The 27,640-nt window shown below is 33.6% G+C and overlaps 1 protein-coding gene and 1 long non-coding RNA gene across 4 annotated transcripts in view; one reads left to right on the top strand and one right to left on the bottom strand.

Annotated features, from left to right (window-relative positions):
• LOC141450850 (cyclic GMP-AMP phosphodiesterase SMPDL3A-like) overlaps positions 1-27,640 on the top strand; it is a 577,559-nt gene that overhangs the window by 368,993 nt on the left and 180,926 nt on the right. The gene's annotated exons all lie outside the window — the stretch shown is intronic.
• Positions 1-27,640, bottom strand: part of LOC141450848 (uncharacterized) — a 33,223-nt gene that overhangs the window by 2,686 nt on the left and 2,897 nt on the right. For both annotated transcript variants that reach the window (XR_012456356.1, XR_012456357.1), the window contains exons 2-3: positions 17,235-17,365; positions 16,881-17,152 (exon numbers count right to left, since the gene is read on the bottom strand). This is a non-coding gene — a long non-coding RNA (uncharacterized lncRNA). The remainder of the gene's footprint in view (positions 1-16,880; positions 17,153-17,234; positions 17,366-27,640) is intronic.

Raw genomic sequence — 27,640 nt, 5'->3', positions numbered from 1 at the left:
ATCGTGAATATTTAATAAATATAGTGTTTATTTAATTCTAAATATGTATGAAGTATGCCTCAAAAATCAGTTTTCTACTCGTTTCCAATAAAAATGAGTTTTTTATTAGATAAAATACTTGAATTTAATATAATCTGTAGTTACAACAGTGAGTCATGTCCCAATATGTAATATAAGATTTGAAAAAAGAATTCTTGTAGATCCAAATGTTCTGAAACACATTCAGTTAACACATCCAGGTATTCTAAGTGCAACCAAAGCTTTAATAAAACTTCTGAGTTATCAAGAAGATTTGCAATAATGATAGAAGTAATGAAAAATAAAATTGGTTAATAGGATAAAATAGAACTGGGAACATCTATCTAGATCTGGAGCATATAATCCCTCCTGTAACTTGTCGCCAACCCAGAAAAAATGAAAGAAATAGTAAATACAACTGTAGAAGCAAGGTTCGCTTCCGGGTATTGGGAGAAATTTAATGAAAGACCAACAATAGGCATTTATCACGGTCTTTACAGTCAATTGAATTATAATATTGATTACTTGAATCCAAATTTAAAACTAAAAGATATCAGTATTATAATAAAGTGTTGGGGCAATCTATTGAATATGAATCGTAAGACATATATGGTAATTATAAAGAAGGATTTGCCCTATATTATAAAGAAAATTTGGGAAGTTTATCTTTTATAGAAAAAGAGAAAAAATGGTCAAAGTTGGGTATTTTTCAACGTTACGCTTTTTCGTGCACTTTTTCACAATCAACCCTTATACAACTGCCCTACCGGACAGTTTTAAATAGAGCATATCGGTGTATACTCATATTTAACCATGCTGGTGACTCTCTAGACCTATAAAGGATTAACTTACACAAACATTCAACCAAGTTGGTGACTCTCTAGACCTATATAGGACATGTGTAACTATGCTGGTGACACTCTAGACCTATAAAGGACAATCTTACACTTACATTCAATCAAGTTGGTGACTCTCTAGACCTATATGGGACAACATTACACTCATACTTAACCATGCTGGTGTCTCTCAAGACTTATATAAGACCTCCTTACAGTCATACTTAACCTTGTTGGTGACTCTCTAGACCTACATAGGATCACCTACATAGAATACATTCATATTTATCTTGTTTTTTTTTTTTTTTTTTTTTTACCGCAATGCATGCAACTTATTTATGCATTAGCCTTTTTTTGTGTCAACAATTTAAAATTCATTCGTAGTTGAATCATAAAGGTGGTTTTTCAATTTAGATTCCAATAAAAGATCGATATTTTCTATGTTAAACTCCATGTGCTGATCTGACTGCAAATTTCTTGTTTGAGATTTTTAATTTTCAGCTATTAAGGGGAACCTGAGCTACGTCTACTTTTAGGAGGTTCGTTTTAGGAGAGAAATATTCATTAAAGTTACACTTTCCGAACCCATTAACAAATTATTAAACATAAAATTGTAAGGAGAACGTGGACCATCTTTAAAAATCTCACAATCAGCAGTGTCCAATTACTTCACTCCTGCTTATGAGTATTGAGATCATCCCCACTCTCAAGACTACACGGATACTGAATACTTAGGAAACCATCTTTGCAACTATCTACATATATAATAATCTACTAGAGTTTAAGAAATTAAATTGATTAAATAGTATTAAATAAATCAAACTCCGTAATTATTGTGTGTAATTTCAAAAATTAATCCATTTATCTATTGTATCTAACTATCCAATAATGGTTGGATAACTATCCAATTCTTATCCAATTATGATTGTAAAAATTGTAGAGGTGGGAGAAAGTGGATTTTTAAAGATTTTTAGTTGCTGAATTCTAAACTTAAATGTGTTCCATTTCGACTGTTTTTTCTACCATCTCCATTTATATATAGTTAGTTCAAGGAAACTTCAAGCTTCTAATTTTTCAGAAGTAGTCTTTAGAATAATTGCTGATAAATTGCAATATTTACATTTAAGCGGAAGTTCTTAGTGGTCTGCAATGAATTCAGGTTGTCTTTAAAAAGAAATGATGCATTAAAAGAGTACAGGAAACGCTATAAAAAAATACATCCTGTGATTGTTAATAATTTCTATGAAAGGATATTAAATGGAATTCCTGTTTTAGTTATTAAAAGCTTCCTCTGTTTTATGATATGGAAGTAAAATAATTATATTTTTGGTAATCTCTTTCCAGGATTTTATTACATCATTGAAAGGACTAGACACGACTAATAGATGAATCATGTTAAAATGTAAAATAAACATATTTCAACATGTTCAAATAATAAGAGGAATTCCTGTTTATTTTTCAGCGTCTTAATATATTTTTTTGAAGGTAAAACCAATTTGATATGAAATAACCATTTTCAAAAGAGGTAAATATCTACTTAATATTTTTGTTTAGTTACTTTCTCTTCTAGATTTTCCCCTTGGTAAAGGTAGTTTTCTAATTCTTTTCATGAAATTGGAAATTGTGCATCAAAATATAACTACATAAGGTGTTTGAAACGATGTGTTCTATCATCAATACTTGATCTTATTACTGGTAATATTTCCCCATGACTGAATGTTTTATTTTATATTGTATCATAAAAGGTGTGGATTTTTTCAAAGTTACTGTATTTTTGGCAAATTAAAGAAAAGAATTTTCTAACTGAAAACGTATTTTCCCTTTTTACTTCTCTAATTATATAATATTACATTTTAAATGCTAGTCGCCTCCGTCCACGACACCTAATTGGTAGTTGGACGTTAAGCCCCGCCTGAAAAAATAGGCGATTACTTTACTACTTTACTTTATACAGGGTCAAAGGTTACAATTGCCCTTAAAAAAAGAAAAAAAAAAGGGTTGTTAAGGTTTATTCAGTCTTTTCTTTTTCAACAGTGTAGTTATGTGTGTAATTGTAATTTGGAGTAAATGCAAACTATATGAATTTTTTTTTTTGTATAAAAATAGCACTTATTTCAAATATTTCCTAACATTTTCTCAAATATATATATATATATTTTTTTTAAGGGCAATTTGTAACCTTTGACTTCCTTATTTTAAGACAGCCTACTTTAAAATTGCCTACTGGTCCATCTAAAAGAGTTTTCAGTGAATTAAACAACTTGATAAACTAACACTGTTGAGTGCTCGTGAACACGTTTTCTAGCAAAACAAACGTAATTTCTCATACGAAGATAAAAGGAATCCTGGAAAATGATATACCGTTTGAAAGCCCATTAAACAAGAAAACTTTTATAAAAAGTGGCCAGCACCTAGGTCTAGATAATGATCACATAAGAGCCTAATGAGTTTTCTTAAAAATGTCGATTACTTTTATTTTTCCAGCATGCGGAGGAAGATTGAGGCTGTTTGGAGAATAACTTATGCTTCAAAATGGTATCAATTTTTAGAAAATTTATCTGTCTTTCTAACCGTGTCATCAGAATCGAATTCGGACTAAAAATTTCTGAGTAATAACATTTTTATTGGAAAAAAAGTAATGATTTTAGAAAAAAAAAATTAAAGTGACGTCACTCAAGAACAGTGGAAAATATGAAGTTGGCCAATACGTCATTGAACTCCACTTTAGATGTACTACACATAGTAGGTCTGTGGGCATTACTTACTGGTTCACCCTGTACGTATATTACATTCTAATTAGCCGCATGTATGCTTCCCCAATCTCTCGTTAAGAATACATCTTCAAAATTTGGTATTCCTTCACAACTTTGGGCACTCCTTAGAATTTAGGGCAGGAATCAAATTGGGTTTTCTGTAAGTTTCTTTGGCAGCTGCCAATCAAATGGGTCTATGTTGGAAGTTTTAGTCATTGTAGCCTTTTTAGCAAGAATTACAATTTTAAAGAAAATTTAAATAAGTAAAATTTCATAAGTGATTAAATAATTTATATTTCTGTAAGATTTTTTTAATTTTTTCTTTCCTGCTTTTAACAAATAAATGAAATAAAGTGAATAATAAAACAAAATAAAGATGCCTTTAATTTCAGCTCTACTAAACATTGCTATGGCAACTATAACAACTCTTGCAAACTAATTCTATTTCTACCATTCTCTAGAAATAGTTCTTTATTATCTGCTTCTATTTTATTAGCTGAAAATAGGAAAATTACCGGCTAGAGAAGAATAATTCTATATACTTGTTGCTAGTAAAGTACCTTAGGGCGCCGACTTTGTTCTGTATTAACTCTTTTTAACAATTTCACCTTCGAAATTATCCTAGAAACTTTAATAGCTTTCAGTAATTTTGGGTACCAGTAGAATCGCTTTTATAATTTCAACCTTAAAACTTACTACATTCATGAGAACTTTTCAAATATAACTTCAATTTACGGGGGTTTTTCTTTTAAGAAACTTTTATGTAACCAGAATCTAGTGTATAATTTGTAAATTATTGTAGAGGAAAGTTTTATGGCATCAATTAATATGGTATTAAATACTGAAGTGGCTGAATTTGATTAGGTATTAAGTTTTATATTTATTTGTTATCTTTAAGCAAGTTATCCGTTAGTTTTGCGGCAATTGAATGGATTTTAGAAATATATTCGTCATTTTCTCTTAAAATAACATCATCGCATCTTGATGTTAGATGTTAGATTCAGTATTTAAGAATGTTATACAAATCAACGATGTCTAAAACTTCAAATAATCTTTATAAGGCATTGCTGAGTTATAATATAAATTTAAATTCTGTTAATTAACGATATTTAACAATTTTTATTTATTTTGTTTTGAGTTCCTCAACCAAATATTTCTTAAAGTTTCAGCTTCCAATTTGATCTATCCTGGACATCGTCTACTACCAGTCCGTAACCATGGAGGCTCCTCCTAGGGTCTGTCCTTTCTTCTTTCTTCATCTTCCCAGTCTAGGATTTCCTCAACCATTTCATCTTCCATTCTTTTTATTAGAATATAGCCATTTCCCTTTCTTTTCCATTTCTTCATTGCTTATTCCTTCAAACCTTGCTATTCGTGCTATCTTTCTCCAGTAATCCATCTCGGTGGCTTGAAGCTTTTTTGATTTATAAAGAAATTCCAATATGTAACTTTTAATTTTATATTTAAAAATTGTATTAATAAAAAAAAAAAATAGTTAAAAAACATTTAATTATTTTTGTGCATTTAATTTTGATTTTACGTATTATAACCAAACATTTTAATTGGTTATTGATTTTTTGTTTCAAGTTTTAAGTTTTTATGAAAATAAAAAATAATGATTCCATTTTATTTTTAATTATTCAGCCCTAAGTCACAATCATACAAAATTATTAAAAAATAAAAATTAATGTTTCCACAACGAAAAGTGGATTTAATAAATTTTTACTGAAAACTGAGCATCCAGCAGCCCACAATCTGGTAGAGATTTTCTAGCTGTTTATAATTCTATGGCGTTACTATGTAACATCTGACCAGAACGACCATTTTTGAAATTCAAATTTAACAAAGATATTTTTCATAAAATGTAAATTTTTTTTAAAAATTTATTTAAATAAGTATTTTTAGTTGCCAAATTAAATTTCGATAATATAATATGAGGCAAGGTAATAAATTGGATAACTAGCCATTTCCAAAGGTGAATGTCTATATTTTATCCGACCTAACATTTCACAGTAAATTTTTTTTTTTCCTCGTGGAAAAATGATGGGGAAAATTAAATACAACTTTTACTCTCGCTGCTGGTAAGAAAATTATAGCATTCATGCCAAGTTTTCTAAATTGAGATTCAAAATGGAGATGGTTTTCATCAAGTAGTTTCGATTGGTTCACGCGCACGGACGAAGACAATACGAAGCAATGGCTAGTCCTGCGTTCTGTGGATAAATTCGAAACCTTAATATTCCAAATTTAGGTTTGAAATTTCTTAAAGAGGAAAAATTTATTTCCGATACGGTTTTACTTCCGATATTATTGATTACACAATATTAATGAGCAATAAAAAATGAATGATAAAGTCTTAAGTTTAACGAAGAAATTTTACTGAGAACACAGTATATCAGGACTAGTTAGCTGTGTTTTCGAAATGTCTCTCCTCAGATGAATTCGATTCCTCCAAACTTAGTATTGATTTTAATCCTTCGGAATGCCTTCGGGGAGTTTTGGATCTAAATGCCAGTTTAATTCTATATAGAGGGAAGAGATCGCTGCGAGTCTTAATTAACCTAGTAATAAAATCATGTTGCATCACGGTTATAGCATAAACTTAGCAAAATGTGCTGTGAACTATCGAAGATACAGTTAGTAAACAGTGTACTTAATACCTTGTGTATCTCTAATACAAACTGTTATTCAATACTGTTAATTGGCTATAAATTACGTAGGCAATTGTAATATATTGGTATGCCTATGTTAGAGTTAGTAATTTTGTATTAATTGCTTAGACAACTACTGAATAATGTGCGCTAGATTACGATTTATGATTCGCTTTGCATCTAATCAGGTTCTTAACTTTTTTAAGAATTTTGCTACTGAACTTCGTGGTACAATACAAGTAAGACAGATGGATGTGAACCTTAAGTATGTGCTTTGGTTTTCTTAAGGTCAGGCCTACATAATGGATTAACGACTTTCGAACGGTGGTCATACTAAGTGATGACAGCATTCACAGATTGTACCCCCAATTTCAAACAATGCCGTAGAGCAGCGGTTCCCAACCTGGGGTACGTATACCCCTAGGCGAAAGATTGTTTAGGGGTACGCAAAAAAAAAGTTATTATGGCAGAAGATATAAAAATTATACAGATATATTATTAATGAGAAAAAATTATATAATAAATGATTCCTACAACTTAATTACAAAATTATTATAATATAACTGAATAACATATAACTTGACAAGAATTAAGTACTCATTCGATACTGCAGTATTTTTTTAAAAGTAAATATATTAGTATATCAAAAATTATTAAATAATTTCTTGAAAATGTAAAAATTGCGAAAAAATGGTGCTTTAGTTTAGACTAATATTACACATGGCCCGCATATAATGTACTTCTCCTTTATTAACGCTTTGCTGTTTCAATTTACGACCCCTGCAATAGTTATTGGTTTGAAATGTTTACCTATTCATAGATGATTTTTTTTAACAGGAACATATCATATGTATATGTTCTTTACAAGACACATTATATTCAGATTGTTTTGCTGTTAATTTATAGTTACAATACGTAAAATCAAGAATACGATTATTATATGTATATAAATATATATGTGTGTGTGTGTTAGGGGTACACACTAAGGAAACAATCAGGTAAAGGGGTACACTAATGAAAAAAGATTGGGAACCTCTGCCGTAAGAGGGTCTTTTCTTAGGTAAACCTACAAAATTTAAACGTTTGGTAAATGAAATCGTCCAGTACTTACAAACCAATGCAGCACGATCACCTCTAGAACACAGAACATTAGCTACACATTCAACTTTCATCAACATCATCACACACGATCGATACCTGTACACTAAACTGTCATGTTCCGGGAAGGCCTATTGCTATTTTAATGATGTCAAACCGTCAAACAAGTAACTCCCATTATCGCCGTTCGACCCTGTGAACTCTTGCTTTTTGAGTGCTTTACACACCAATAATCTACTGATCTCTTCTCTGAAGCCAATTTTGATCATTTATTGTTTCAAATTTCGTAGTGTAAAGGCGAGGACGTCTACATGGTAAAGAATAAATCGCGCAAGAATTTGCAAACTTTCTTCTTGACCATTTAGTATTGCTTTTCGTATTTGAGTCTGCGAAATTCTGCCTTAGCGACTTCGAACCCTACACTATCTACCTGGGCGAGGATATCTTGGCCTTCAGAGGGCCCCCTGAAACAGAAACCAACCAAGTCTAATGGATTTAAAATTCAAATCTTGAACCAACCATTTTTTACTAATTAAGATTCTCTATTATCCAATCAAATCAAACAAAAACTCGTAACAGGACCCAGACTAGTCTCACTAATATCTCTCTCTTCACTTGTCAAACTGTTCTCTTCTACATCTTTAGAGTCCCGGTTGTGCCATTTAGATACACAGTTGAATGAGCGGCGGTTCCATTTCAGGTGTCTAAGAGAGGTTCACCATTTTGCTGATATCAGCTGTTTCCACTGATTCCTAATCAAGTATTTTAAATTGTTTGAGAAAAGCCTATATACAATTTTCATCTTTTAATTTCCACAGAATACTGTATCAAAAATAAAATAAAAAAAAAGGCAAAAGAAAAATAAACCTAAAGTGCGTTAAAATAAAAATAAAGAAGCCTGATCTTTTGAGGGAAAAAAGTAAAAAATAAAAGGCATATTTTGTCGAAAATCATTCTGTCCAAATATCATTTTTTAAAAGCTTTTATCTTGAAAACCATTGAGATTCAAGTATGAAGTCAGGCGCCATAGACAGCTCGCCTGTCGAATTACAAGATCACAACAGCAATCAATAAAAAGGTTTTAGCAAAATGTAAATGAAATCTGTTATTTACAAGATGGTCGTCGCTTCGTGTTATTTACAAGTTTTCGTTGCATATTCATTCAGTTAATTATTCTGTAGAGTTATTAATATAAATAAATTGACCGTCACTTAAAGTAACCAGGAGAACGAATTTTTACTATTATTTTAAACAAATTTGCTCACCAAATTTTTATTTTTCATTGTGGGGTTTTACGAACTAAAAGACATCTTTTTTTTTTATCAGGGTACTTTGCACTGCAACCGAATAGATGTATTTCCACCCCACAGTGTTGGGTAGCTCGCTCAACCTACATCACCCCAGGTGATAAAACAACCAACCACCTGGCTCCCTGGGGAGATTCTACCAAGAGAAGTGGGCAGCCACTTTTAGTTACGGGTAACCACTCCCTGGTACCAACTAACCTTACTCTTCTAATACTCTTTCTAAAATTAGAAAGATTACTTAAAGGAACTTATCCCCCAAATTAAGTACAAGAGGATTTCTGATTGGGTTTATTCCTCTCCAATACCAAGTAACTGGTCAGGTTATCCACTGAAGCTCAGGCAGAGCGCACAATCGAAGTTAAGGATAGATAGATAGATAGATAGATAAACTTCTGTATTTGATGTTATTAACATATTACAGGGGTTCTGAAAAGTACAATAATTTTAAATAACCACTGTTATATAGTAATAAAATAATTAAACAAAATTAAACTTTTCTTTGTAAACAGAAAATAAAAAATAATAATCATACTGATATAGCATTTTTAGCTGCAATAAATTCTATTTCTATTTCTTTATTCATCCTTCACAAATGATCTTAGCTTTAAAGACTCTATTACATAATAGTAGATCTGATTTAGGCGGTCATATGTGTTTATTTTTAGTATGTTTATTAGCTGGGACTCTTTTTGAAGAAACTCTCCCAGGTAGTGTCTTCTCATCGGTGAATACAGCGGACAGACTAGGAGAAAGTGCTCCAGGGTTTCATTTCTATTTAAATTGCACATTGTACAGATTGAATTGGTATCTATGTGGTAATAACCATTTCTAGATCTGATTCTCAATGCCTTGCAACTCGATACTCGAATCTGGCTCACCACTCTGAGTTTGTCTAAAGCGCAAGTATAGTAAATATAATCCTCATTTAGACCTAATAAACTTATATCTCTATACAAGCGACTATAGCCAGAATGAACAGCCCTAAATCGAAGTTAAGGATAAATAATTACAAACACACACACCCCCTCAAAATCGCCCCAGAAGTCCTGAGGATTGCGTATGACGAAAACCAGGCCATCCAGGAGAGTTCCAAAAAGGGTGGAAGATCCGGAAGTAAGAATATAGTACTCTGATGTCCTATGCACTCCTCCCTGTGACGACATTCCCCAAAACAAGAATCTTAAATTGAGAGTAAACACTTCTCCAACCTTGGTAGCCAGCCAGTGCATGGTCTCTCCTTTCACGGACCTAGTTATCCCTAAGTTCTAAATCTTTCGTCAATTGGACTGGCCCTTTGAATTTGCACCCAGCAACTATGGTATGTCTTTTGTACCTGTGCATACAGAGTAAGTGATGAAGAGTTTCAGTACTGGGTCCTCCGCACTAACGCCAAGATTCCTGAAGAAGTGGCTAATCCACTTCTTTTCCCAAATTGTTGTTTTAGAAGGCATAAACCTAATTTTTGAGAAACGCTGAATTCGAAGATTGTGATATTTATTCGTTTTAAGGCGTCCAGTTTTAGGCGTTTTGCAAAAATGAAACGTGTTCTTATGCTCCTCGTGGCGAGAAAACGTGTTAAGATAACAATCTAGAAACTCGTGTAATTAAATAAATAAGCAACCATTATTCTTGTATTAAAGATAATCACTTTCTATTTGTCTTATTTGTTTTCTTGAGAAAATATTAAACATTTTTTTCTGTGTAATGTTGAAAATTACAAGCAGTAAGAGAGAATGTAACGTCCACAGCCTTCTGAACCGAGAGAATGTACTTTTTTTTATTAGATTCTCTTTCTCTCACATTCTCGATATTAACTTTGAGTTGGATGAGAAAAACGTAGCGAGAAAATGAGGCCTTTTTTTTATTTTCTAGCAAATGTACTTCTCCAAAATTACCAGTAGTTTAGTTGGGAAAAGATTTTATTTCTAACTGGAATGTTTTATTATTAAAAAAAAATAGGAAGTTATAAAATCAAGAGGCTTGTGCAGCAAAAGCTGGGTGGCCAATCAATGATCCTGTGACCCTCTGACCCAACCTTGGTCGCTTTATTACGTCCCTAAAAGCCATCTTCAATATTTAGACTTTTAATTTCATCAATAATCTACAGAAAGAAGCAATCGTAATTGGACATATTTATTTATTATTTTTGTTTTAAGGAGCATCAACATCTGTGGGTCATTGGTGCCCGGAGGAGCTTTTTTTAGTGCACAACCGGCCTACGGACAGTGTTCTCTCGTTAATGGCAACTATGTCCATCATTGTGTTATAACAGCAATAGCTACATTAAAATTTAGTTCTATTTTTAATTTTTACTTGTACGAGGTTCCAAATTACCCACTGAACTCAAACGTTTAATATACAGTACTATCCTCAAATCTATGTGGACTTACTGACTAGAACTGTGGGGTTCAGCCAGACCAACAAACGTTTGGACTAGACAAACATTTCAGTCAAAACTACTGCCGAAAGATAGTTGACGCTCCTTTCTACGGTCACTAACCTCACTCTTCACAACGACCTAAACTTGCCCAAGACAAAATGTCACCACAGTTCCATTCTGCTCTCTCTACTTGCTCTAAGTCTCTCGTCTTCTTTGAGAATCCACTAGGCCGAATGAATCGCCAATGACCTCAAGATTTCTTTCAGGTTTGAAGACCTTAGCCATCAACGATTTCCTATAGAGTGTGCTACCGCTGGGCTGTTTCTCTCCTCCTGCTCTTCCCGCACCAGTTCATCTTATTTACCTCCTGTTTACTCATTGTAAATATACATATATTTATACAGATTGTAAATTAGTAAATAAATTTAAATTTTAAATTTTAATAAATGTATTATTTATTTTATGTATATGTTACTCTTATATTGGAGTTTTCTGTAAATGTATTGGTGAACAATTTCAAAGTAATGTCTTTAAAGTATATTTATGTATAATATAATGTATACGTATGTATTTTGTGTATAATAATTTATTTTGTAAACATTTTTCAAAAATAAATATTATTTATTATTATTAACAAGTATTTATTGTATTGTTAAGCATTTACCCAGATTAATAAAAGTAAAATATAAGAAACAGTCACATATCCGTGTTGAAAATTATTTTAAAATAGCATATTAAAGATGGATTACACACTGGTTAAAGAAAGACCCATGAATAATGGCTAATTTGCTGGGAACAAGGAAATCAAACAAGAAAACCCTAAGAAGGGAATCGCCTTCGAGGTAAAAGGGTTTATAAAGGGAATAAAACATGGTTCCAAACGGCCAATAATGAACCTAATGAGTACAGCCTATTTCAAATCAAGTTTTCTCTACAGTTCATTAGGTAGTAACCAATAATACATATTTTATGTAAGAAGCGATGAATTAAAATTTCACTGAACTAGTGAATAATATATTAACTTTACTTACTTGAACTTGTGCATTTGTAATGAAAGAGAATGTCTTATGAATGGGCAGATAGAGCTGTTCTATTTACTATTACTAAGGGATATGCTCGATGTATATTGACAGCTACATATTCTTCTTTGGTATTCTTAAAATATTTTTTCAGAAATTACTATTACTACTACTACTGCCTGGCCATCACAGCCCACGAAGGCCTGGGACCTCAGCCACAACAGCTTTCCAACCGTTCACGGTCCCTCGCAGCCGTTCTCCAACCTTGCAGGGCCGACCGCCTCAATATCGTCCTCCACGTCCCTCAGCCATCTCAGCCTTGCCCTTGGTCTGCCTCGGGATGCCCATACAACGCTCTTTTTGGAGCCCTTACATCCTCCATTCGGTGTATGTGTCCCAACCATCGCAGTCTTCCTGCCTTTTATGCAAGACACAATATCTGGCTCACCAAACAGTTCAGCCACTTCTTAAATTAACTTCAGATATTCAAAAGACACTTCTTAACTTCAGAAATTAAGTTTAGTTAATAATAAAGAAGTAGAGTGTAAATAGAAGCTGGTTTCGAGTACTAGACCTTTTGATAGATTTCATTTTATATATTACTCTTACTTGTTCTTGCCAATCGCAGTGATTGGTCCAGGCTGATATTCATGTAAACACATTAGTGGTATTCCTCCATCTTTAGAGGATATTTATTTATAAATCCAACGAGTCCTTGAAAGAGTTCCAATACTTGGCCACATTTTAATTATTATTTTTTTCCAATATCCTTTTCTTTTTCTGTTAAATTTCATTATCATATCTCCTCAATTCTTCAATCTTACCATACTTATTATTCTCTGATATGATTGCTTTCCTGAGAAATCCCAAGGGAAGTGCCACAGCAGCCCTTTTCTCCCATACGAAGTCCTTTAAAATTGTTGATCACATTCAAATGTATTCAATTCTTCTCCTTCTTCATAAAATCTTGAATTTGTTATTCTAATCAGAACTATCTTGATTTTTTTTTTCTCCTCCAAATCTCGTAGAAATAATAATAAGAAAAGAATGTTTGTATAAAATAAATATTTGGTATTATTAAGAATATAATTTATTAAATTTATGTATTAAAGATGTTATAAGAAGTTTTCATAAAATGTTATTGAAATCGAAGCATTTTCAAACGATAAAGATTCAAACTGTAACTTTGTATTTTCTCTAATCTAATCTCGATAGTGTCAGTTTTTCCATTTCAAATTTTCATCGTTTTGAATACTCTGACCCCCCAAAAAAGTGGACTCGTTTTAACTAATTTCATTAAGTATTTCACCATTCAAGAAATAATTAAAGTGGTATTTATTCAAGCATGTTAAATACAATTCAATTTTAGAACGAACCGATCAATCCCTCCAAAAATGGGGTATAAAACTGAATGAAACAAAATCTCAACACACTCAATCTTCCTCCTGACTTTTATGATCGAATTCCTTTACCAGCAGTGAACGTAGTCCACTATCTTGGGCTTTACGTCAAGAGAAAACTTACTTGGAATCATCAAACACAACTTAAGAGGATAGAACTCAACAGACGCTTCCGACTGCAGAAAAGACTGCAGCCGGTCTGGGCTTATGGCATCGAACTGTGTGGTTCAACCAAACGCTCAAACCTCCAAAGGATCCAGGCCTTACTGTCTAAAATATGTTGTTCAAACATTTTACAGAATACAATTTCAACTTAATCCACTGATACCTTTCTTCTACCAGGACATTTACAAATTGAGTGTTGAAAGACAGTGGCCTTGCGATCTCCTCGAGACGAAAACAATAGATAGAGAAATATTGCTGGAGTGTGACTACTGAATAACTTCTCCTCCCTCGAGAGGATTGTGGACAATATGCTTGATCCTTGTTGCTCATAACGCCATAAATGCGTTGATTGTAACCAAATAAACTATTAGAAGAAAAAAAAGAACGAATCGAACTTCCTTATAAGGATTACAGTTTTATCTTCTCCTAATCCTTAAAAGATAAATTTCTTACAAAAAATCAATGCTACCAACCGATAACGATCGCCACTAAAACCCTAAAGGCACACATTAGTAATGACGTAAATAAAAATAATAATAAAAGCGATTTTCCTATAATTAAACTAGTCTTATCCTGATGAAATGTAAAACTGTTTTATAAGTGATTGTACAGAGCGGAAAATCTAGCTTAGAAATGTGTATCTAGTGTACTTTTCTTTTATCTAAGTACATGAATACTGGAAAAACTAATGGAACTCTAAACTGCTGAACGATACCCAAGGCTGCTGGCTGGCTACCTTCTCAACGTTTAATTCATACAGACAATGTTTTAAAGTAGAATTGCCTTTTTAGTTGCAAACAAAGGTCCATTTAACTAGAGAAGAATACAGGATATTTTATTAAATTTGTCCTTAAGGCAAAGCTATTAAAGTTTACTGCTGCTATTCTGCCTGAAAACCAGATTAACATCAAAAGTAACAATATACCAGAAATGGTTTTATTCCATTGTATTCCAGAGTATCTATAAAATCTACACTGTCAAGTTAAATATTAAGAAGTAGTCTATGCAATCTATCTTTCTGTACAACTCCTATTTATGTATCTATCTGCCATTATTCCATCTCTTATAATCTACCCTTGCTTATCTATCTCTCCACCCATCGATATATCAAGCTATTTTGAGAATACCAACAAGAATGTGGTATGATTAAAAATATTGACGCTGCCTGCGGAGGATACTGCTAGGAGACATTCACCTTGACTAAGAGAAGCTAGTGGTTTAGAAATGCCGCGTCTTTGTTACTGGTGCAGAGTGTATGTCCTTGTATATGAGTATTGGATCACCTTAAACAGCCAAAAAAAGCCCACCAATGCTGCCCAAATTTAGGTAGCAGACATCTCAGACTAGATTCCCAACTCTGCAAACTACTCCCTGATGGAACACAGCCCGCATTACTCGTATATTGTACGCTTTCCTGTATTAAAGCTCATTAGTAACTTTAATCAATAGGGTGGTTCGTAGTTTGAATCCAATTTAAAGGATTTTTAGCTCTATTTGAGTTCATTGTAATTCATAGTTAAATTATGTCTGAAGTTTGTTGAGAAGTTTGGTGACCAGTGGAGAGAGCCAGCCTCTGGAGCTGGAGAGAGGACCTTTTGAAGGATTAAATGTCCCCTACCATTAAAGTAGAGAACACTGAAGGCAGCAAGGAAACACAAGTTAGGAAACAATATTGATGTTATGGGTAAAGACTGAGAGAGGTTGGACTGGTAATGGCAAGAAGTGGTTGGACGGAAAATGGAACTTAGTGTACATATAACAAACTATCCAGCTTCAGCTTTATATAGAGTAACACTGTTTGGAAGGAACAAGCGGGGTATGCGAGAATTTCTAGAGTGACTCTCTACTGGAGCACAAGGTTGTGGGAGGGGGGGCCATAGGAGAGTGGGCTCAGTGAATGAAGCCCATGGAAAGTGTTATTGAGGGCCAATAGTGGCTGGAGGCTGAAGGCAGAGAGGTTTTGTTGACGGGGAAATTAACGGTAACTAATAAAGACTCTGACTTTACGGGACTCATCAAGCAAGTTTGGTGTTAAGTTGAGGAAGTGGTAGTGGCCCGGCTACAGAGAGCTCTCGTTGCTGTTGGTAGTTATTACAAAAGCTCGCCCCCACCTGGAACAAGAGGAAAGTCGACAGCACAATCAAAATAGTGTGGCCCGCATTACTCTAAACAAACTAACTTGTCTCCACCACCATTTGCATGAGAGTAGGATGTCGCTTCCACTTTGTCCACATTTATTTGTTCTTTCTCCATCTTCTGAAATCACGGTGCTCAACATATACGCATTCATCTTCCATGTCCCAAATTTGGTTTTATGATTAAATAGTTGGGCTAACTTTTCCCTTTTTTTTTTAATAGCAAGAGAAAGCAAGAGAACGTAAACAATTCTCAAAATTGAGTTGTAAACAGAAATTACATTTGATTTCCCCTGAGTCCCAATAAGTGGTTTTAGGTCCTTTTTTTTTTTAATCAAACTCCAACTTTTGGCAGTAGCCATTTTGCTCCTGGCAGTCCTGACTAAATATGCATTATTGGAAATAAGAATTTCTAATGAAATAAGCTCAACAGTGTCACAGGCGAATTCGTTGACAGTCGTGCAATTCACTTAGCCTTTCCTTAACACTGACAATGCCAGACCACACACGGCCAATGCCACGAAGGAACAGCTCGCCTCGTTTAAATGGGATGTCCTGAACCATCCCTCCGCGCATTCCCCTGACCTAGCACCTTTAGATTACCTATCTCTTTACCTCCCTGAAGCTGCACATGGGTGGAAAAAGGTTTTCAACCGACGAGGAGGTGGAGAAGTGGACGAAAGGGTTGGCGGGAAACTACTTCGAGGAAGGCTTCAAAAAATTAATATCCCGGTTCACCACCTGCATTAAGAGGGATGGTGACTATGTCGAAAAATAGCTTACATATGTAACTAAGGTAACCAGGTAATGTTTTTGCTCAAACAAAAATTTTTTGTAACCTACAAAAATTCAGTACACTTACTTTCTGAGGGAAGGGATTAGCTATGAGTTTAGCATACTGGACTCCCACGCGGAGGTCCCGGGTTCGAATCTAGCAGCTGACCCTTAGATTTTCTCTTCCTAGGAGCTTCTTACAGCTCACTGTCCGGTGATGGACAGTGTTGTCTGTAACGAGAGAACACTGTCCGGAGGCCGGCAGTGCACTGGAAAAAGCTCCGGGCGCTAATAACCTTGGATGTTGACGCGCCTTAAATCATTAAAAAAAAAAAAAAACTTACTTTCTGGACATGCCTCGTAGTATATACTTCTTTACGATGAAGGTTCCACATGATGTCACTCTTTGCAACCTCCTTTACTCAACTGATCTGCCTTTTCTTCATTTCCTTCTATTCTACAGCGGATAGGTACTCATTGGTAAGTGATAACCAGCTATCGCCACCCAGGCGCGCCATAGTAGTTAGAACGGTTAGAGGTGAGGCTCGCACAGCTAAGGTACATCTTGGTACTGACTAGGTCTTTTTTACTGATCCCCATATTTTGTAATTGCTTTCTTAAAGAGATTTGAAGTAAAACATTTCAGAATACCAGGAGGAATTGTCTTCCTTCAAAAAGAGCTTTAATTTATAATGTACCTTTTCCAGAGCTTCATAATTTTTTTCTGCTAAGTTTGAAGTTGGGTACTTCAAGGTTAGGAATCCGTTTAATGCGCGCTATTCTAAAGTGTAAGGTACTTCACAGCGAACGGGTGAATAAAGTTGCTGAGCTGCGGACAGAGAACAACATCCATTATTATCAAGAAAAAGAAGCCTAGACTATGTTCCTATTATTAGGAACTCCTGACCTACTATTATGTTAGCTTGATGATTGTAGGTTAGCAATCAGTTTCCAGAGTAACCGTGGATGCCATACCTGACTGTCACAGTAAAACAACAAGCTACTGTCCATCACAACACTAATTATCCGTCACCTGAGAAAATACTAACTGAAGTAATTTTACATTTTTTTTTTTGTTTTGCGTTGAAGTTGTTTAGTTCCGGTACAAAAATTAGCAACATAATTATTTTTTTCTCTTAATGCCACAAAATATAAATGGCCGCTTCAAGTAAAGAAAGAATAATTTAATTTTCTTCATAGTTTTTTTCATGTATTTAAAAGGCAGAAAACACTTTTCTTAAAAAAAGTAAGAAAAACTTAGCAAATTTCTCTCACTACTTTGAATTAAAATGAAAAATTCTAGACAGAAACAAACTGGGAATAGAGTGAAAGTTGGAAATTTGTGAAGTTAAGGTTTACATGTAATGCGCTAGCTATTAAGGGCGAAGCCGAGAGGAGGAAAACCTGGCCAAGTAACTTGCTGGGTGAGAAAGGGTCTGGGTATAAGCAGGCGGAAAAGCGAGTGAATGCTAATAGGTCTTTTCCCTTCCCCGGGGGCGGTATAGAGCACAAACTAAGGCGTCCTCTTGCAGTGCCAGCTCTAAGGAGCCAGGCTTTAAAGGAGAGAGAGACAGAGTGAGAAAGAGTTGCTCATCAAAGTGGATCTCGTTGCTTCGCTCGCCTCAAACGGACAACAGAGTAAAATTAAGCATGAGATTTCTTATTTAGACTTTACTTCCAAACTCAATTAATACAAGAGTCTCTTTTTAAGTTATAATTCAGTTAGTGAGCCGCCGGCGGACGTTTACTTTTTATTAATACAAATTTACATATATTTAATACTAAATACTACTATCATTTCTTGACAATTATTTGAAGGAAGATAAAAACAACTTATCTAAATAATTAACAAAAAACCTGTTTTAATTTTTATAGAAGACAAAAGAAAACTTTGTAACAATTCCATTAACTGCATGAGAATAAGATCTTTCAAGATGTTCCTAGAGGGCCTAGAAAATCCATCTATAGAGAAGAATTATTCACAGCCCTATTTAAAAGGCATAAGTCTTTTACAACGGTTGAGGAACTTGCTAATCACTTATTAGAGTAAAAGAAAGAAACTCACTCCAATCAGTTGGCCTCCCCTACAGCAAGAAGTACGAGGCGTTGACTACCCAAGAAGTGATGAGCGGCCGCAGGCAAGCTTAAGATGAGATAGCAAGTTACTATTATTTTGTAAATGGGGAAGAAAACCCCCTACGTTATCCAAAGCTCTACTGGATCCATATAGCTATCCCGGAGACAAACAACAATCGACCTTGTTGAATGAAAATCCATTCTCAGGTCTTACCCTAAGATCCGAACAACCACCTGAAGCTGTAGCTTCTCCACCGACATCTCCTATGCCTGCCAAAGTTACTAAATTGACATCCTCAACCCTAAAACAATCTGCCATAAGATGGGCGGGTATTTTCCTCGTCCTTTTTTACAAAGTCCACAGAAGGAATGCACTATATTGTTTAGAGAAATCACCATGAGTTTAGTGAGAAAAACGATTAAGTTTATGAGCGACCAGAAAATATCAGGTGCGTGAAAGACCTGACACCATCACAAAATCGGACCCTAATCCTAACGTACCCTAATCAAATGATTTTGAATTTTAGTTGTATCTACCACCGAAGCGAAGGGGGAAGGGATTAGCTCAGATGGTCTAAGTCCCACGTTAGATCCAGAGAATCCAGTTCTAATCCAGCTGCTGTTCCTTAGGTTTTCTCTTCCTAGGAGCTTCTTACAATTCACTGTCTGTTGATGGACAGTGTAACGAGAGAACACTGTCCGGAGGCCGCCAGTGCACTAAAAAAAACTGCAGGCGCCAATGAATTTAGATATTGTTTCGCCTTATACTAGAAAAAAATTAAAAATAACAAACGCTGCGAGGAACGATCGAAAATCCGACATACATATGTCCAAACTCCAATAGCTGGTTCGATCCAATGGGGGGTTCTGTCCAAAATGCCCAAGTAACCAAAAACGCTTTCATTAAGGTGCCCAAAAGCATGATTTGAGTTCACCAATCGTTTTCCACAACCATCTACTTCTGACAGCCGGCGCCTTCTTCGCCTGACAGTCTACCTAATATTTAAAATGGACAAAACCATCTTTTTTTTCCCCACAACAAACGTTTTAAGTACCAAGATACCCCCATTTCAAGAAGGCGGAAAAACAAAGGGGAAGATTCAATCACCTAAATCTATTCTAAGTTTGCCTTATTTTTATCACTTCTTCCTACCCAGTGACTCCTCTGATAAACTGTTTCTTCATTTCGATATTATTCCTCATCCATTCTTCAGAAATGTCCAAGAGCTTGGACCTCTACAAGCACTTAAAAACTACCTTGGTTCATCATTTTTCCAATTTAAAAAAACTGGATATTTTTAAATTGCTTCTAAACATTCATTTTTGTACTTAAGTTTAATATTTATTTAAAGTTTAAGAAAACAAAGTTTAGAGCAACTGTAGAAAATATTAATAGTTTTGTTTACTTAATAAACCACACACAGTTTTAGCGAGAGAAGTAGAATTTACCAAAGGTAATCAAAGTTTTAAGCCGCCTCACTACAGATTCTCTACATCCCAGGAACTTTTCAATTAATAAAAACAGCAGAAGTTTTAGAGCCTGCACATTACCCTGTAAAACTTTTCTGCAAGAGTTTTGCAGAAAAGTTCAATTGAAAAGTATGACTTTTCTAATCATTCAGAATTTTCTTTTTAAATTTTATCTCAAAGTAATTTAACTGTCTCTTCTTAACTGCAACTCATCTACTGTGAGACCAGAAAATATCTAAATCTACAGCTTTCATTTTAGATATTGCTTGATAATTAGATTCAGTAACGAGAAAAATGTTCTATTTGTTTTAAACACGGGATGTTTGAAAGAGTATTCGCTGCAAGAGCATTCTGTGAACAACTAAACCAATATCGTTTATACAAAACAAACACAAAATACAGTTCTTGATCTTGCTCTTGGCTCTAGTCTCTTTATAAATATAGCTTAGCAAATATTACTAGCAAATCTCTCAATTGATATCATCCTTTTCGCAAAGTGATTTCTGAGAGAGCAGTACACAGGCGATTGGATAATAATTCTGGAGCTTCAACATTTACATACACAGAACAATTTTGGACTAAAGTATGTAAATGAAGTTTTTTTCTAATTAAATTTAAATAAACTTGAGCAAGGCAACAGTTTATCTGCACCCTTTAAAAAGCTTCAAAAAGCAGGGATGTTGAGTGTCTCCTAACATGTTTAAAATATATCTGGAAAGGATAATTGGTTGAAATTGATTGATTGGACGAAACAAACATCTCTAAGCTAGAGTTCTTTACAGACGATCAGGTGGTAATTGTCCAGGACCAAAAAAAAGATCTCGAACTAATGAAAAGAAAATTAAACAGAACCCTTTACAGAGTGAAGAATGAAAAATAAATTCAGCAAGAGTAATATATGGTCATTGAATGAAACGAAGAAGATGATTTTTGTGTGGAAAATGAAAATTGTAGGGGAAGTAAAGCCATTTAACCTGGTGTCCACTGCTGGTAGAAATGGTAGGATGCAATGAGGCACAAGCTCAACAGGCCTGGAAAGCTGAGAGAATTTCTGAGGAGCACAAAAAAAATTAAAAGATTTTTCTATTCAATTGTAGATGGGATTGTAGGGGCAGAAACACGGATTACTATACTATACGGTAGATCTGTGATGGATTGAAGGTAATGGACATGGATTATTAGTGGCTGAAAACCAGAAGGGATAGGGTATGAAATGAGGACTTAAGGAGAGAATCCATGAAACAATAACCGAAAAATTGATGAAATTATGGGACACCCTAGGAGAATCCCTTCAGAGAGATGGCCAAAGCAAGTAAGGCAATGAAAAACTTCGAGGAACTGAAGAAGAGCAAGACCAGCAGAGAGATGGTAGGAGGAAATCGACGAGCATATGGTGGGACAAGGATGACTAGTAGAATAAAGTTTTGGAGACAGGACATGACCTTGCTTCTTTCCAGGAGCAAACCTATAGAGGGAGCATCCGGATTAAGTAGATAGTAACTTAATAAATAAATAAAAAATTGCGAATTAATCAAGGGATTAATTAATATTCCAATCCGCTTAACCGGAAATTGTTAACGGTGTAGCCTTTAATTGATTTTATAATACGGAATTCACATGTCAAAATTATTCAGTTTAGAGAAAAACATATGTTCTAAGCCTCTATTTTATCTAATTAAAAAAAAAAACATGACGTTTAAACGATGCAGACCGAGATACAAGTTACAAATTTCATGAACTCGCGTTCACTGTAAATAAAATATAGAATTTCGTCAACGATTGGATAATAGTGTGTACCAGAGTTACGTCGAAAACCTCTCAAAATAATTTGTTATTTAACCCAGTTGGATCTGTAACATGGCTTTATTAATTTTTTGTTGGAAGGCGTAATTAATGCTGAATTGATATACAGGGTGTTCAGCATAAGACTACGGTAACTTCGGGAGGCGATTCTAGGCATCATTCGCAACAAAAAATTCCATATAAACTATGGCTCGATTCGGCTCCGTTTTATAGATATTTTTAATTTTATGTTTTTTCATGGTACTACTACTTTTTAGCAAAAAGTTGTCTATATTTCTCAAATTATTAAAGCTACAGCTATTTTAATAAGCTCATTAGAAAGAAGGTTAAATTTCCTTTAATATAAGCTAATTTGTATTCCAAAAAAATAATATTAAGTATTTTACTTTGTGGCCCAAACATAAGAAATAGCAAGTTTCTAATTTTTTCCAAAAACTTTGACTTCATTTTACTCAAAAACATTTTATATGAAAAAACTGTGCACTATTCAGGAAAAACATCTACATACGATCACCTTTCGAACGGTATACAATAATTGGGGTTATGTTAAAAATTGATGCAGAAATCTGTGATTAATTGCAAAAAAGTAGGCCTCAAAACAGTGTCGGCATTATGAAAGGAATTCACCTACCATAAGAATATAACTGATCAGAATCATCAAATCCAGTACGATTTTTTGCAAACGTGTAATAATTAATTAATTTAAGAACTATATTCAAAAATATAAAATTTACATTATAAATAATAAAATAAAATAAAAAGAAGAGAAATGAATATGATGTTAAATGAGTGTAAGGTACCAATTTCACAAGAAAGGATTTTCGTTTAACGAGTTTAGATCTGTGTGTTATTCTTTAGTTAATTAAAGAAATATTCCAAATAATGTGAATAAATCATCATTTTGAAGTACTCAATAAAATTTTGGAATTAACAGGTTGTGAAGAGTTAATGAATAAGCCAAGAACTTATTACTCGCTCTGATCCCCAAATTAAATAATAGTGGATGGAATACTTCACCGGACCGCCTTTACACCTCCAAGATCGGCTTAGCGTTCGGATCACCCTATCAGGAAAACATCTAGAATCCACTATTCCCATCTACGAAACCGTAGATGCATAACATGTCGCGATATTCAATATTCGAATACGCTGGCATAATGATAGCAAAATGACAACTAAATATCTAATGAAAATGTAGACTTTAAACTATCTTTTCTTCTTCTTGTATTTATTTGTTTTGATAAGCCGTATTAGGATAAAACATATCAGTTTTTAACTTTGATATTAGAGAGATAAATAAGTTCCTTTCATAATGCCGACACTGTTTTGAGGCCTACTTTTTTGCAATTAATCACAGATTTCTGCATCAATTTTTAACATAACCCCAATTATTGTATACCGTTCGAAAGGTGATCGTATGTAGATGTTTTTCCTGAATAGTGCACGGTTTTTTCATATAAAATGTTTTTGAGAAAAATGAAGTCAAAGTTTTTGGAAAAAATTAGAAACTTGCTATTTCTTATGTTTGGGCCACAAAGTAAAATACTTAATATTATTATTTTGGAATACAAATTAGCTTATTTAAAAGGAAATTTAACCTTCTTTCTAATGAGCTTATTAAAATAGATGTAGCTTTAATAGTTTGAGAAATATAGACAACGTTTTGCTAAAAAGTAGTAACACCTTGAAAAAACATAAAATTAAAAATATCTATAAAACGGAGCCGAATCGAGCCATAGTTTATATGGAATTTTTTGTTGCAAATGATGCCCAGAATCGCCTCCCGAAGTTACCGTAGTCTTATGCTGAACACCCTGTAGAGTTGGAGTGAAAATAGGAATAAACCTTTCGGGAAATTATTTTCAGTTATTTAATCTCACAATAGGGTTTAGGTTTTTCCGCAATCGCTAAATAATCGCGACTCTTTATTATTACATAAATTTGTGTAAAGGAAGTTCAAGTATTAATCGATTGAAAGTAAAGTAAAAAAAGATCAATCTCAGTTTTGTCAGATTGATTGTGTGCTGAGATTTTTTATTTAAAATTCTCCTAAAATTAAATCAATTTCAGAAAACAGTAAAATAGAACTTAAGCTAGAATTCAGCAGCAAGATTGTATACTATGCGTATCAATGAAACAATTTATTTGCAAGAACAATAATCATCAATTAAAAGAAATAATAAAATAAATAATGAAAATACACGTCACCAATTTAAGATTTTTAATTTTTTCCCACTCTAAAGGCTGAAGTTAATCCAATATTCTGGATATACCAAACTACCTAATCTTTAGCGGGTGGCCATTTCGTGTAAAATTAAGGTTTTTTTTTTTTTAATGATTCATATTACTAAAGCAAGAATTATTGGGAATGAGTTTTTACTTATTCGTTTCAAGATATAACTAACGCTCGTGTGGTCAGTATTTGAACTAGACGCGTGAAAAGTAGACTTCTCTGGTTTGTATCTTGCTTTAATGTATAATTATTATTAGATAGAAATAAAATTTAACGATATAAATAAGCGGAAATGAATTAAAATTAAATTTATCACTCGCTTGTTTATAACATTAGAATACAAGCAGCGTGTTGGGCATAATTAAGCAAGGAGCTTGGTTACACATTAACGTAAGAGTGATGTATCCCAAGCTTTAGGGATTCCTGTAATCCCTAGGCAAGAGCTTTGTTAATTTCCTTGCAAAATTAATTAAATATATTCCAGTAAACTAATAATTAAGGAAGATTCCCTAGCAGTTTATTTCATGCTATTTAAATCTTCTTAAATAATGAATTATATCACTAGCTAAAATGATAAGTATTATTGGAATTTTGGCAACAAACTGATGTTCTAATCCGTTGATTATTTTTTTTAAACTAATTTTTGAAACTAGGGTTATATCAAGAAGTTTTTCTATTCATTATAGGTACAAGGGATCCTTGCTATTTAGTATTGAACCAAAAGCTTATTTCTGTTTACTTCACAAGTATGAATGAATGAAGTTGTCTTCTTTTGATGCAGATATACGATGCAGATATTCGTATTGTTCTCTTTCTCACTGACATGATTTCTACTAAAAGATTGTTCGAAGCCTTCCACTCAACATACCCGTAGAGTGACAACCCAAAAAATATAACCGGTTAACAATTTAGGGTAACAAAAAAATTTAAAATAGCTAGCATGGTGCGGTTAAAATTATGTGATAAAAATAAATGCCAAATTGATAAGAAACAATATTTAGTCTTCCAAAATTACTTTTCTGACAATATATTTCATAGTTCTGAAATTGGCCTAGTTTCTAGGATGTAACCTTGGCTGAAATAATTAAAAAGGTAAGATTTAAAATAGTCAATAATTTCTATTCCTTCTGTGCACATGTAGTGGCCTCATACAGTACAATTTTGACGACACATAAGTGATCACAGTCCCCAGGTTAAACAACCTGCTGAATGATCCTAGAATAGGGAAGAGTGGCTGGTCGATGGCTAAAATGAAGGCCACTGTTGTTTGAATTGAAGAAGGAAATTGGATGAAATCCTTAATTGAAAACGGCAATGTCCTAACATTGGGGAGTAACCAGAAATGTAAATAACCTGGTTTACTAATTGCACGCACTACGACTACAAACGCTCCACAAGTACGAATCTTGTTGAACGATAAATCCTTCCTGCACCTACCTGCAAGGATTCGAATTTTACGGAATCTACCAACCTCTAAACACAATACAAATCCCTGCAATCTTAAATTCTCTATTTCGAAAAAAAAAAATTCATTGTGCCTTCAAACCTTTACAATCTATACAGAGAGTCCTGAAGACTCCTTTTATCTAAGACTGAGCAAAGACCTGGTATAACCACAGACTTTACCACCATCTTAAAACCCTTTTGTCATAATATAATCTTGTTGCAATTCTTTTCTCGCTCTTACATCCAAATATTTTAGATATTAATAAATATTTTAAGTATTTAAAAAATTCTTTGACATCGATCATTAATCAGAGTTTCTCTGTTTAAAAACTAAAAGTTTTTAAGTAAAGACTAAGTTTTCCAGGAGAGTTGGAAAAGAGAAATACGAGTTATTTCTTTCGACTTGAGGAAATTTTTTTAAAAGAAGAGAGAAAAAACAAAATGGTTCATTACGGAAGTTTGTTGCCTTTTTTTCTCCTTTTTGATATCTATTTTTTTTATTTTTCCTTCCGCTTTTTGAGATATTTTCATTCGCGAACTTACTAAGCCATTCTTATCTTTTAAGCGATTAAAACACACATCTTTATCTTTTCCTGTCTATCATGCTTGAGCAACTTCTCTCTTAAGCTTAAGTCCTAAAACCACCCTATTAATTCTTACTCCTTTCTATGGGAACTTTGTTCTAGACTTTTAAGAGATTATACAAGGAGAGAGGAGCTTATTAAAGTGACTATCTCACTGTCCAGATGTGCCTTTCTCTTTTCTTTTTCCTCGCTTATTCGCTCCATCTCTCTCGCTTGCTCCAATCCCTCCTCTCTTCTTCATCCAACTCTCTCTCCAAATAAAACTTTTATCAAGATAGAATTATATCATTATTTTCTTTTCATTATCTGATTATTTATTTGTGGCTTTTTTTTTTCTTTTAAATTATTTATTGCGTTCTCTGTTGATAATAAATCTCGGCGACAATCACTTGGAGATTAAATTTTTCCAAGTAATCCTTCTTTAAGAATAAGTCTTTTTATAAAAAATAAAATAAAATTCTGCTTCTAAAAGCAATTTTTTTACAATTACTTTAAAGACTTATTAAATCTGATTTAACTTTTATAGAACTAATTGAAGCGAAATCATTCCCAACCAATTCGAAGCTAAAGATACTAAACCGTCATCTTTGGCGTCAGGGTTGCATTCTGAATTACTCTGATATGCGCTTGAGTTCTTTTATTTTTTTTTTATATTCAACTACTTTCGAGCAGAATTCCGGTTATAAGATTTCACCGGAAGTCCTCAATCTTCAAAATAAGTTATTCGTATGACTGCAGTGAAAATCGATTCTTTTGTAATAATATTTCTTGTTGAATGTTGCAGTAATATTCTCTACGATTAATTATTATATTGACTATTAATTTTTATGGCAATTCTGTGGGATGGATGGAGCTTACGTGCTTTTCCGGTTATTTGGACAGATATACCAACTATATAATATTTTATTTAGAATTTAATGTATTAATAAACTTCCGAATTTGATTTAAATTAGTTGCCCGTCTGTAGGAATATTCACTGTACCAAAGGATTAAACTCCACTTTTTGAAATATCTTTCTTTTTTTTTTAATTTATTTGCTATTCACAATCTACAAAGAATAGAATTCGTAATAAGTGAATACGATAAAGGAAGTCTTCCTGACTGGATCAACTTGAGGAGAGAAGCTGCCCACCGGCAACACTCTCGCTGGAGTTTCTTACTTTACTGGAGATTGTCACGAGGCCAACAGCGTTTCAATCGTCGTGGAGGACGATCTGGAATCGTTGTGGAGGCGAGATTTAGAACAAGAGGATAGTTACAGAATGGAAGAGAGTCAAAGAATTTTCAGTACTTAGATTTAGATTCGTCAGTTATGTATGAGATTTTGAGATCGTTATGGAGAGTAGAGTTAGACACATAAAATGGAGAATTTGTAATCTGTCGGAGAATTTTTGATTGGAAGGACTGTATTCTTTGTGAATTGGAATGTTTGGTTGAACCCCACAGCTCAAGTCCGTAAGTCCAGATCGGTTTAAGTACACTGTTGTATATT

This window comes from Rhodnius prolixus, unplaced genomic scaffold (genome assembly GCF_049639745.1).
Source record: "Rhodnius prolixus isolate KJV_2025 unplaced genomic scaffold, Rpr scaffold_8, whole genome shotgun sequence".
NCBI lineage: Eukaryota > Metazoa > Arthropoda > Insecta > Hemiptera > Reduviidae > Rhodnius > Rhodnius prolixus.
The sequence above is the reverse complement of the archived record's forward strand: the minus strand, read 5'-3'. Positions and strand labels throughout refer to the sequence as shown.